We start from the raw sequence: 11,787 nt of genomic DNA, 5'->3' as shown, positions 1-11,787 counted from the left end.
TCACACTCCATTTATGCTTAATTATAGGCTTTAGAAACATATGTATATTGTTGGGCTTAATTAGATAGTTGTAAACTTTCTTTTTGTTAAAATCGTTTTCGCTGGGCTGACTGGCAAGCCTCGGTTTTTGGGGCATAACTCGGTCTGTGGTTGTCCAAATGATACAAACTTTATATCAATGGAAAGCTAAGATAAAATACTATAACTTTTATGAAGAAACCATTTTCAAATTCCTTCATCTACCATGTTGAATATTCTAAAAACCGCAACATATTTAACTCACGCTGGCAGCCTGACCCCTGTTCACTAAAACAGTCATATCTGGAGTTATAGATCTCCTTTTTCGGTGATTCCAAAACGATTGAAAAGATAACATCCTAAGCTACAACTTTCATGAAGACCTCGTGACCAAATTCAGTCGTCTAGAAGGTCAAAATGGGAGTGCCAAAGGACGTGTCCACTAAACTCCACTAACCATCCACCATCACCACTAACTCCTCCACTACCACCACTAACTCATCCACTAAACCTAATTTCCTTATATTTTAATGTCTTTTGAAGGCTATAAATAGCCCCTCAATTCTTCATTTCAGAACCTCCCTAAAACACTTCTCATTTCTCTTCTCTTGTAATTTTTCTCTCTACGTTCTGCTTAGACTGAAGGAGCCTAGGGGAAGAAGTTCTGCTCTAAGTTTTAGCGAGATTCTGCCCCAACATAATTTCTTAATAAGCATTAACTATATTAAAAAAATATATTAGAGTGATAATAAATATCATAAGGTAGAAGATGCACATTCGTAATTAACATTTATACCAAACTCAAGAAGTCATAATAAAACAAAGATTATAAATTAATCCCAGTAAAGGTGGCAGTGCCTCCTAGTTAGGAATCAATTTATAATCTTTTTTATATCATACAAATATATTTAAATTTCAAAAGAAGGAAAATAAAACATTATTATCCCAGAAAGAAGCCTAGCTAAGCCCGATGTCACATCCTATCAGAGCATGCCCACTTAAGCCTCTAGACTTCATTACCAACATCCTCATGATTAAGATTACCTGCAACATAAATTTAAACATATACAAGAATAACAAGAGGAGTGAGAAACTTCTCACTTAGTTGCAGGTATAGAAATAAAAGTTAAATAGCACACACACATACAATATAATCAATATCATATATATATATATATGTACATTTATAAATCATGCAATGATTTTATTGACTCGACTCACAAAATGCATGCATGTGGCGCCATACGGAAGTTTCAGAATTTATCACTGGTGACCCAAAGGTACACCTATCACTGGTGTTCATACACCTCGTTAGCATGTTACATCACTGGTGTCCCGAAGGCACACCTATCACTGGTGTTCATACACCTTGTTAGCATCACTGGTATGCGGCCTCAGCGGCACACCTGGAATAATATATGCATATGATGCATGTCATACATTCATAGACTCAACATTTAGCATATTACACATATAAGATTCATATTTCATAATTATGATTTATTTTATTAATCCAACTTTAATAGTCCAATAGTCCAACGGTCCAATGGTCCAATCAGTCCAATAGTCCTACGGTCCAATAGTTCAACAGTTCAATGGTCCATTCATGGATCATAGGTCACAAGTCATGAGTACATATTTCATACAGTCATATCCTCATAGGTCCGCACAGGTCTCATATATACTTCATATACTCAAGTCATAATAAGATCTTCATAAGTTCGTATAGGTATTTTTATTTTAAAACTTATTCATTTTTAACATCAATTACATATTTATTAATTAATAGGAGGCTTAGCCTTCCATATCTTTATTAATAAACAATTTATTTATTTTTCTTTTATAAAAATAGTATAGTTATTATTTACTACAGACAAGAAATCAAGTAATATAAAAAGCAAAGCACATTAATAACAATATTTCATACAAACAACAGACATAAGATCGGGAGCCAATCTACAAACAACTATTTAACGATTACTCCCACACCCCCAAGCGAGGTTTCCCACTCCCCCCCTTACCTGGATATACAGAAATTTGGGCAGAATCTCGCTAAAACTTAGAGCAGAACTTCTTCCCCTAGGCTCCTTCAGTCTAAGCAGAACGTAGAGAGAAAAATTACAAGAGAAGAGAAATGAGAAGTGTTTTAGGGAGGTTCTGAAATGAAGAATTGAGGGGCTATTTATAGCCTTCAAAAGACATTAAAATATAAGGAAATTAGGTTTAGTGGATGAGTTAGTGGTGGTAGTGGAGGAGTTAGTGGTGATGGTGGATGGTTAGTGGAGTTTAGTGGACACGTCCTTTGGCACTCCCATTTTGACCTTCTAGACGACTGAATTTGGTCACGAGGTCTTCATGAAAGTTGTAGCTTAGGATGTTATCTTTTCAATCGTTTTGGAATCACCGAAAAAGGAGATATATAACTCCAGATATGACTGTTTTAGTGAACAGGGGTCAGGCTGCCAGCGTGAGTTAAATATGTTGCGGTTTTTAGAATATTCAACATGGTAGATGAAGGAATTTGAAAATGGTTTCTTCATCAAAGTTATAGTATTTTATCTTAGCTTTCCATTGATATAAATTTTGTATCATTTGGACAACCACAGACCGAGTTATGCCCCAAAAACCGAGGCTTGCCAGTCAGCCCAGCGAAAACGATTTTAACAAAAAGAAAGTTTACAACTATCTAATTAAGCCCAACAATATACATATGTTTCTAAAGCCTATAATTAAGCATAAATGGAGTGTGAATTAGTTACAATTGAAGTAAAATATAATCACCAAATTATGACTAAATAATAATAATAATAATAATAGTAATAATAACCATTTTGAAAACTGGGATGTTACAAATTGTAACATCCCAGTTTTCAAAATGGTTATTATTACTATTATTATTATTATTATTATTATTTGGTCATAATTTTGTGATTATATTTTACTTCAATTGTAGCTAATTCACATTCCATTTATGCTTAATTATAGGCTTTAGAAACATATGTATATTGTTGGGCTTAATTAGATAGTTGTAAACTTTCTTTTTGTTAAAATCGTTTTCGCTGGGCTGACTGGCAAGCCTCGGTTTTTGGGGCATAACTCGGTCTGTGGTTGTCCAAATGATACAAACTTTATATCAATAGAAAGCTAAGATAAAGTAATATAACTTTTATGAAGAAACCATTTTGAAATTCCTTCATCTACCATGTTGAATATTCTAAAAACCGCAACATATTTAACTCACGCTGGCAGCCTGACCCCTGTTCACTAAAACAGTCATATCTGGAGTTATAGATCTCCTTTTTCGGTGATTCCAAAACGATTGAAAAGATAATATCCTAAGCTACAACTTTCATGAAGACCTCGTGACCAAATTCAGTCGTCTAGAAGGTCAAAATGGGAGTGCCAAAGGACGTGTCCACTAAACTCCACTAACCATCCACCATCACCACTAACTCCTCCACTACCACCACTAACTCCTCCACTACCACCACTAACTCATCCACTAAACCTAATTTCCTTATATTTTAATGTCTTTTGAAGGCTATAAATAGCCCCTCAATTCTTCATTTCAGAACCTCCCTAAAACACTTCTCATTTCTCTTCTCTTGTAATTTTTCTCTCTACGTTCTGCTTAGACTGAAGGAGCCTAGGGGAAGAAGTTCTGCTCTAAGTTTTAGCGAGATTCTGCCCAAATTTCTGTATATCCAGGTAAGGGGGGGGGAGTGGGAAACCTCGCTTGGGGGTGTGGGAGTAATCGTTAAATAGTTGTTTGTAGATTGGCTCCCGATCTTATGTCTGTTGTTTGTATGAAATATTGTTATTAATGTGCTTTGCTTTTTATATTACTTGATTTCTTGTCTGTAGTAAATAATAACTATACTATTTTTATAAAATAAAAATAAATAAATTGTTTATTAATAAAGATATGGAAGGCTAAGCCTCCTATTAATTAATAAATATGTAATTGATGTTAAAAATGAATAAGTTTTAAAATAAAAATACCTATACGAACTTATGAAGATCTTATTATGACTTGAGTATATGAAGTATATATGAGACCTGTGCGGACCTATGAGGATATGACTGTATGAAATATGTACTCATGACTTGTGACCTATGATCCATGAATGGACCATTGAACTGTTGAACTATTGGACCGTTGGACTATTGGACTGATTGGACCATTGGACCGTTGGACTATTGGACTATTAAAGTTGGATTAATAAAATAAATCATAATTATGAAATATGAATCTTATATGTGTAATATGCTAAATGTTGAGTCTATGAATGTATGACATGCATCATATGCATATATTATTCCAGGTGTGCCGCTGAGGCCGCATACCAGTGATGCTAACAAGGTGTATGAACACCAGTGATAGGTGTGCCTTCGGGACACCAGTGATGTAACATGCTAACGAGGTGTATGAACACCAGTGATAGGTGTACCTTTGGGTCACCAGTGATAAATTCTGAAACTTCCGTATGGCGCCACATGCATGCATTTTGTGAGTCGAGTCAATAAAATCATTGCATGATTTATAAATGTACATATATATATATATATGATATTGATTATATTGTATGTGTGTGTGCTATTTAACTTTTATTTCTATACCTGCAACTAAGTGAGAAGTTTCTCACTCCTCTTGTTATTCTTGTATATGTTTAAATTTATGTTGCAGGTAATCTTAATCATGAGGATGTTGGTAATGAAGTCTAGAGGCTTAAGTGAGCATGCTCTGATAGGATGTGACATCGGGCTTAGCTAGGCTTCTTTCTGGGATAATAATGTTTTATTTTCCTTCTTTTGAAATTTAAATATATTTGTATGATATAAACAAAAATTATAAATTGATTCCTAACTAGGAGGCACTGCCACCTTTACTGGGATTAATTTATAATCTTTGTTTTATTATGACTTCTTGAGTTTGGTATAAATGTTAATTACGAATGTGCATCTTCTACCTTATGATATTTATTATCACTCTAATATATTTTTTTAATATAGTTAATGCTTATTAAGTAATTATGTTGGGGTAGAGGGTGTCACATTTAGTTTACTAATTGAATTAGGTATCTCTCACTTAAGAACAACTTCTACCTTAGATAGCTCTATGTTATACCTTCGCAAGAAATTACATAGCCTAGAACACTCACCTCATACAATCAAAATCATAATCTAGCTAAGTTTATCTTAGATATATCTTCACACTTAACTCTAATATGATGGTATCACATCCTAAGGTCAAAACCTCTCATTAACACACAAATATCCACTAATTGATCCATAAGGTCACATACTTGCATATCAATTCATATTAGAATACCTCTTTCACATATATCATCCCTAAATATGTATGAATTTATCACCATGAACCAATCATATCATTTGAATCAACCTTTCAGTGACCAGACCTTAAAACATCATCAAATCTATTTTTATCCTTGTTATGCCTAAAATCTCAAAAATATCATGATAGCATATATCTACCTGACACACAGAGTTATACTCATCCAAACTCACTCCTTTCCACCTTAAACTCATATTCAAGCTTTCCATTACAATCCTAGACCAAAACAGCTCACATATTTAGTGCAAAGAACTTAGAGAATAATATTCACATATTACCTAAACCATAAAAGTTAACATGAAGCACCAATACTCAAGGAACGTTTCAACCTCTCATCAAAATATCAAAACTCCAATTCTCATATACAACCTCCTTGGATTCAATCGCTACTACTATAGATTCCTAAATTTCATTAATCGTAAACTTTTGACAAATTAATGTCTCTCCTAATTCTAAGGTCTCAATAGGCTTTATCCGTACTATTGGTACATAAGCTCACCATACGAGTGATACTACTCAACCACTACTTCTTACGTAAGCAAGAAGTATCAAACAAATAAGCAATTATGAAAAGAGCAATCAAAAATAGCATCATCAAATTATATCATGTCTATCAAACAAATCCTGAGAACACAATGCACACAACATAATCAATCATCATATTAGCACATCAATCAACTCATCACATTATTAATCTACCAAACAAGCATAGTAGACTCATAACTCACGGTCGATTAGATCGACCTGCTCTGATACCACTAAATGTGACACCCTCTACCCCAACATAATTACTTAATAAGCATTAACTATATTAAAAAAATATATTAGAGTGATAATAAATATCATAAGGTAGAAGATGCACATTCGTAATTAACATTTATACCAAACTCAAGAAGTCATAATAAAACAAAGATTATAAATTAATCCCAGTAAAGGTGGCAGTGCCTCCTAGTTAGGAATCAATTTATAATCTTTTTTATATCATACAAATATATTTAAATTTCAAAAGAAGGAAAATAAAACATTATTATCCCAGAAAGAAGCCTAGCTAAGCCCGATGTCACATCCTATCAGAGCATGCCCACTTAAGCCTCTAGACTTCATTACCAACATCCTCATGATTAAGATTACCTGCAACATAAATTTAAACATATACAAGAATAACAAGAGGAGTGAGAAACTTCTCACTTAGTTGCAGGTATAGAAATAAAAGTTAAATAGCACACACACATACAATATAATCAATATCATATATATATATATGTACATTTATAAATCATGCAATGATTTTATTGACTCGACTCACAAAATGCATGCATGTGGCGCCATACGGAAGTTTCAGAATTTATCACTGGTGACCCAAAGGTACACCTATCACTGGTGTTCATACACCTCGTTAGCATGTTACATCACTGGTGTCCCGAAGGCACACCTATCACTGGTGTTCATACACCTTGTTAGCATCACTGGTATGCGGTCTCAGCGGCACACCTGGAATAATATATGCATATGATGCATGTCATACATTCATAGACTCAACATTTAGCATATTACACATATAAGATTCATATTTCATAATTATGATTTATTTTATTAATCCAACTTTAATAGTCCAATAGTCCAACGGTCCAATGGTCCAATCAGTCCAATAGTCCTACGGTCCAATAGTTCAACAGTTCAATGGTCCATTCATGGATCATAGGTCACAAGTCATGAGTACATATTTCATACAGTCATATCCTCATAGGTCCGCACAGGTCTCATATATACTTCATATACTCAAGTCATAATAAGATCTTCATAAGTTCGTATAGGTATTTTTATTTTAAAACTTATTCATTTTTAACATCAATTACATATTTATTAATTAATAGGAGGCTTAGCCTTCCATATCTTTATTAATAAACAATTTATTTATTTTTCTTTTATAAAAATAGTATAGTTATTATTTACTACAGACAAGAAATCAAGTAATATAAAAAGCAAAGCACCTTAATAACAATATTTCATACAAACAACAGACATAAGATCGGGAGCCAATCTACAAACAACTATTTAACGATTACTCCCACACCCCCAAGCGAGGTTTCCCACTCCCCCCCCTTACCTGGATATACAGAAATTTGGGCAGAATCTCGCTAAAACTTAGAGCAGAACTTCTTCCCCTAGGCTCCTTCAGTCTAAGCAGAACGTAGAGAGAAAAATTACAAGAGAAGAGAAATGAGAAGTGTTTTTGGGAGGTTCTGAAATGAAGAATTGAGGGGCTATTTATAGCCTTCAAAAGACATTAAAATATAAGGAAATTAGGTTTAGTGGATGAGTTAGTGGTGGTAGTGGAGGAGTTAGTGGTGATGGTGGATGGTTAGTGGAGTTTAGTGGACACGTCCTTTGGCACTCCCATTTTGACCTTCTAGACGACTGAATGTGGTCACGAGGTCTTCATGAAAGTTGTATCTTAGGATGTTATCTTTTCAATCGTTTTGGAATCACCGAAAAAGGAGATCTATAACTCCAGATATGACTGTTTTAGTGAACAGGGGTCAGGCTGCCAGCGTGAGTTAAATATGTTGCGGTTTTTAGAATATTAAACATGGTAGATGAAGGAATTTGAAAATGGTTTCTTCATAAAAGTTATAGTATTTTATCTTAGCTTTCTATTGATATAAAGTTTGTATCATTTGGACAACCACAGACCGAGTTATGCCCCAAAAACCGAGGCTTGCCAGTCAGCCCAGCGAAAACGATTTTAACAAAAAGAAAGTTTACAACTATCTAATTAAGCCCAACAATATACATATGTTTCTAAAGCCTATAATTAAGCATAAATGGAGTGTGAATTAGTTACAATTGAAGTAAAATATAATCACCAAATTATGACTAAATAATAATAATAATAATAATAGTAATAATAACCATTTTGAAAACTGGGATGTTACAGGTATTGTCAAGCCAGACCAAGTCATCCCAATGAAGAAGCAAGAAGAAAAGACTACCACTGCCGTAGCATCTAAAGAAGATATGTTATATATCATTGGAGAAGGTAACATCCTAAACATTGCTTATAATGATAGCTTTTGGATTGTGGATTCTGGTGCTTCCTTCCATGTTACTCCTCATGGAAGTTTCTTCTCATCCTACCAAAGTGGTGACTTTGGTAGCGTTCAAATGGGAAATCAAGATAGAAGCAAGATTGTCGGGATAGGAGACATCATCCTGACAACGAGCACCGGATGTAGGCTAGTCTTGAAAGATGTGAGGCATGTCCCGGCCATGCGCCTCAATCTTATCTCTGCTGGAAAGTTAGATGATGCTGGTCTGATGAATTACTTTGGTGATGGAAAGTGGAAGCTCACCAAAGGTAGTCTAGTTATGGCTCGAGGAAAGAAAGAAGGATCCTTATACGTAATGCAAGCTAAGCTTTGCAAAGGAGAGGTAAACATAACCACTGATGACATAGAGGTTTGGCATAAACGACTTGGACACATCAGTGAGAAGGGTCTTCACATACTCACTAGTAAGCAACTCCTCTCTAATGTGAAAGGTAAATCACTTGATCCTTGTGCTCACTGTTTAGCTGGAAAACAACATAGAGTTACATTTCAAAGATCTTCTCCGCCCGCAAGGAGAAATAACATTCTCGACCTTGTACACACTGATGTGTGCTCAATGTCTGAGAAATCCATTGGGGGTGCACTGTACTTTGTGACCTTCATTGACGATCATTCAAGGAAGGTGTGGTTGCATTTGCTAAAATCAAAGGATCAAGTACTTGATGCCTTCAAGGAATTCCACGCTCTGGTAGAACGTGAGATTGGACGAAAGATCAAGTGTGTACGATCTGACAATGGAGGTGAATATAGAGGTCCATTTGAAACCTATTGCAAGAAACATGGCATTAGGTTAGAGAAGACTCCACCCAAGACACCGCAATTAAATGGGCTAGCTAAGAGAATGAATAGAACAATCGAAGAAAGAGTTCGCTGCGTGCTCTCTCATGCTAAGTTACCCAAGTCATTTTGGGGAGAAGCTATAATGGCTGTAGTTGACATTGTCAACCTCACACCATCAGTCCCTTTGGGTGGTACCATCCCAGACGAAGTTTGGATGGGCAAAAGAGCATCATACAATCATCTCAAAGTGTTCGAGTGCAGGGCATTTGTTCATATCCTCAAAGATGAGCGAGCAAAGCTTGATGCAAAGACGAAGGAGTGCATCTATCTCCGCTCACCCAAGGATGAATTCGGCTATCGGCTATGGGATCCAATAAATAAGAAGGTGGTCCGTAGTAGAGACGTTGTATTCTTTGAAGACCAAACAATCGAAGACATTAAAAACTCAGAGAAGCCAAGATTGAAAAAGAGTACCGAACTCACTCCAGTTCAACATGAGAATAATGAGACACATCAAGATAATGATCCTGAAGAAGATGAGCCTGTGTTAGAGCAAAACAACCAGGAGACTCATGATGAACCAGCTCAAGAAGATCCTCAATCTAGTTCTCTACCAGCACCAGAGCCGAGGCGTTCCTCAAGCGAAAGAAGACCATTCACTTGGTATAACACTGAGGAGTATGTTATGCTCACTGATGAGGGGGAGCCTCAAAGCTATAAAGAAGCAATCAAGGATATTCATAAAGAAGAGTGGAGGAAAGCCATGCAAGAAGAAATGCAATCCTTGCATGAGAATCACACTTATGAACTCGTAGAGCTGCCAAAGGGGAGAAGAGCCTTAAAGAACAAGTGGGTGTACCGGATCAAAACCGAAGATAACAACACAAAGCCTCGTTATAAAGCTCGGTTGGTCGTTAAAGGATTCAGTCAAGAAAAAAGTATTGACTTTGAAAAAATATTCTCACCCGTGGTAAAGATGTCATCCATTCGAGTTATCCTTGGCATAGCAGCAACTCAAGATTTAGAGATTGAACAACTCGATGTCAAGACGGCGTTCCTACATGGTGACCTAGAGGAAGAGATCTGCATGGAGCAACCCGAAGGATTCAAAGTTCCGGGCAAACAAAATTTGGTGTGTCGCCTCACGAAGAGTTTATATGGCCTTAAGCAAGCACCTAGGCAATGGTACAAGAAGTTTGAATTCTTCATGGCAGAACATGAATTCAAAAGGACAGAAAGCGATCATTGTGTATTCATAAAGAGGTATGCAAGTGGCGACTTCCTCATACTTCTACTCTATGTTGATGATATGTTGATTGTTGGACAAGATCGCATAAAGATAGATGCTTTGAAGAAAGATCTAAGCAAGAGTTTTGCCATGAAAGATTTGGGACCGGCTAAACAAATCCTTGGGATGAGAATAACTCGTGATAGATCAAAGAGACTGTTGTGGCTATCCCAAGAGAGATACATAGAGAAAGTGTTGGAACAATTTAACATGGACAAATGTAAGCCAATTAACACACCACTTGCTAGACACTTCAGGTTGAGTTCGAAGCAAAGTCCCACAAGTGAGAGAGAAATGGAGGAGATGAAGAAGATTCCATATTCATCTGTAGTAGGCAGTCTCATGTATGCGATGATATGCACAAGACCAGATATCGCCTATGCAGTTGGAGTCGTCAGCTGCTTCTTAGCCAACCCCGGGAATGAACATTGGCTAGCGGTCAAATGGATCCTTCGATACTTACGTGGAACTTCCAAAAGATGCTTATGCTTTAGAAAAGGGAAACATGTGTTAGAGGGATACACAGATGCAAACTTGGCTGGTGATATTGATTCAAGGAAATCAACATCTGGATACCTAACTACTTTTGTAGGGGGAGCCGTTTCTTGGCAATCAAAATTGCAAAAAGTGTGTCGCATTATCCACCACAGAGGCGGAGTACATTGCAGCTACTGAAGCTTGCAAAGAGATGCTGTGGATGAAGAACATGCTTCTTGAGCTAGGAGTAGATCAAGAAAGGTATGTGTTAAAGTGTGATAATCAAAGCGCAATATACTTAGCAAAGAACTCAACATTTCATTCCTGCACGAAGCATATTGACACAAGATATCATTGGATCCGAGAAGTCCTCGAGGAAAAGAAATTGCATCTTGACAAGGTTCACACAGACGAGAACTGGTCAGACATGATGACCAAGGTAATACCGACAAAGAAGTTTGAAGATTGCTGTCAAGGTGCAGGTCTACTACTGCCCCCCAATTAAGTCGGGAGGGGGAGATTTGTTAGGATCCCTCCTTAATTGGAGAGGTTCTAGAAAATTCTAGAGCTTTCTAGAGAAGTATAGAATTTTCTAGAACATTCTAGAGAATCCTAGAGAATTGTAGAATTCTCTAGAAGCTTGTGGAATGGTGTGGAACCCTCTGGAACATTCTAGAGATGTGTGGAGCCTTCCGGAACCTTATGGAAGAGTATAGAAGGATATAGAAGGGAGTAGAGATTCCTGGAATGTGTGGAGC

General features: G+C 36.3%; 3 long non-coding RNA genes across 3 annotated transcripts; 1 reads left to right on the top strand and 2 right to left on the bottom strand.

The window, feature by feature from the left end:
* Positions 1-794: 794 nt before the first annotated feature.
* LOC145953836 (uncharacterized) lies at positions 795-2,550 on the bottom strand. Its single transcript, XR_014431077.1, has 2 exons — positions 2,040-2,550; positions 795-1,062 (listed from the first exon to the last, which is right to left on the bottom strand). It is a non-coding gene; the product is annotated as an uncharacterized LOC145953836 (long non-coding RNA).
* A 335-nt stretch (positions 2,551-2,885) lies between these two features.
* LOC145953835 (uncharacterized) lies at positions 2,886-4,992 on the top strand. The gene is made up of 2 exons (XR_014431076.1): positions 2,886-3,726; positions 4,706-4,992. It is a non-coding gene; the product is annotated as an uncharacterized LOC145953835 (long non-coding RNA).
* Positions 4,993-6,237: 1,245 nt separating this feature from the next.
* On the bottom strand, positions 6,238-8,302 carry LOC145953834 (uncharacterized). Its single transcript, XR_014431075.1, has 2 exons — positions 7,482-8,302; positions 6,238-6,505 (listed from the first exon to the last, which is right to left on the bottom strand). It is a non-coding gene; the product is annotated as an uncharacterized LOC145953834 (long non-coding RNA).
* Between the last annotated feature and the right edge of the window lie 3,485 nt (positions 8,303-11,787).

This window comes from Cajanus cajan, chromosome 1 (assembly GCF_000230855.2).
Source record: "Cajanus cajan strain Asha chromosome 1, NIPB_CcT2T_4, whole genome shotgun sequence".
Lineage (NCBI taxonomy): Eukaryota > Viridiplantae > Streptophyta > Magnoliopsida > Fabales > Fabaceae > Cajanus > Cajanus cajan.
Note: the sequence above shows the minus strand (reverse complement) of the source record. Positions and strands in the feature narration are given on the sequence as shown.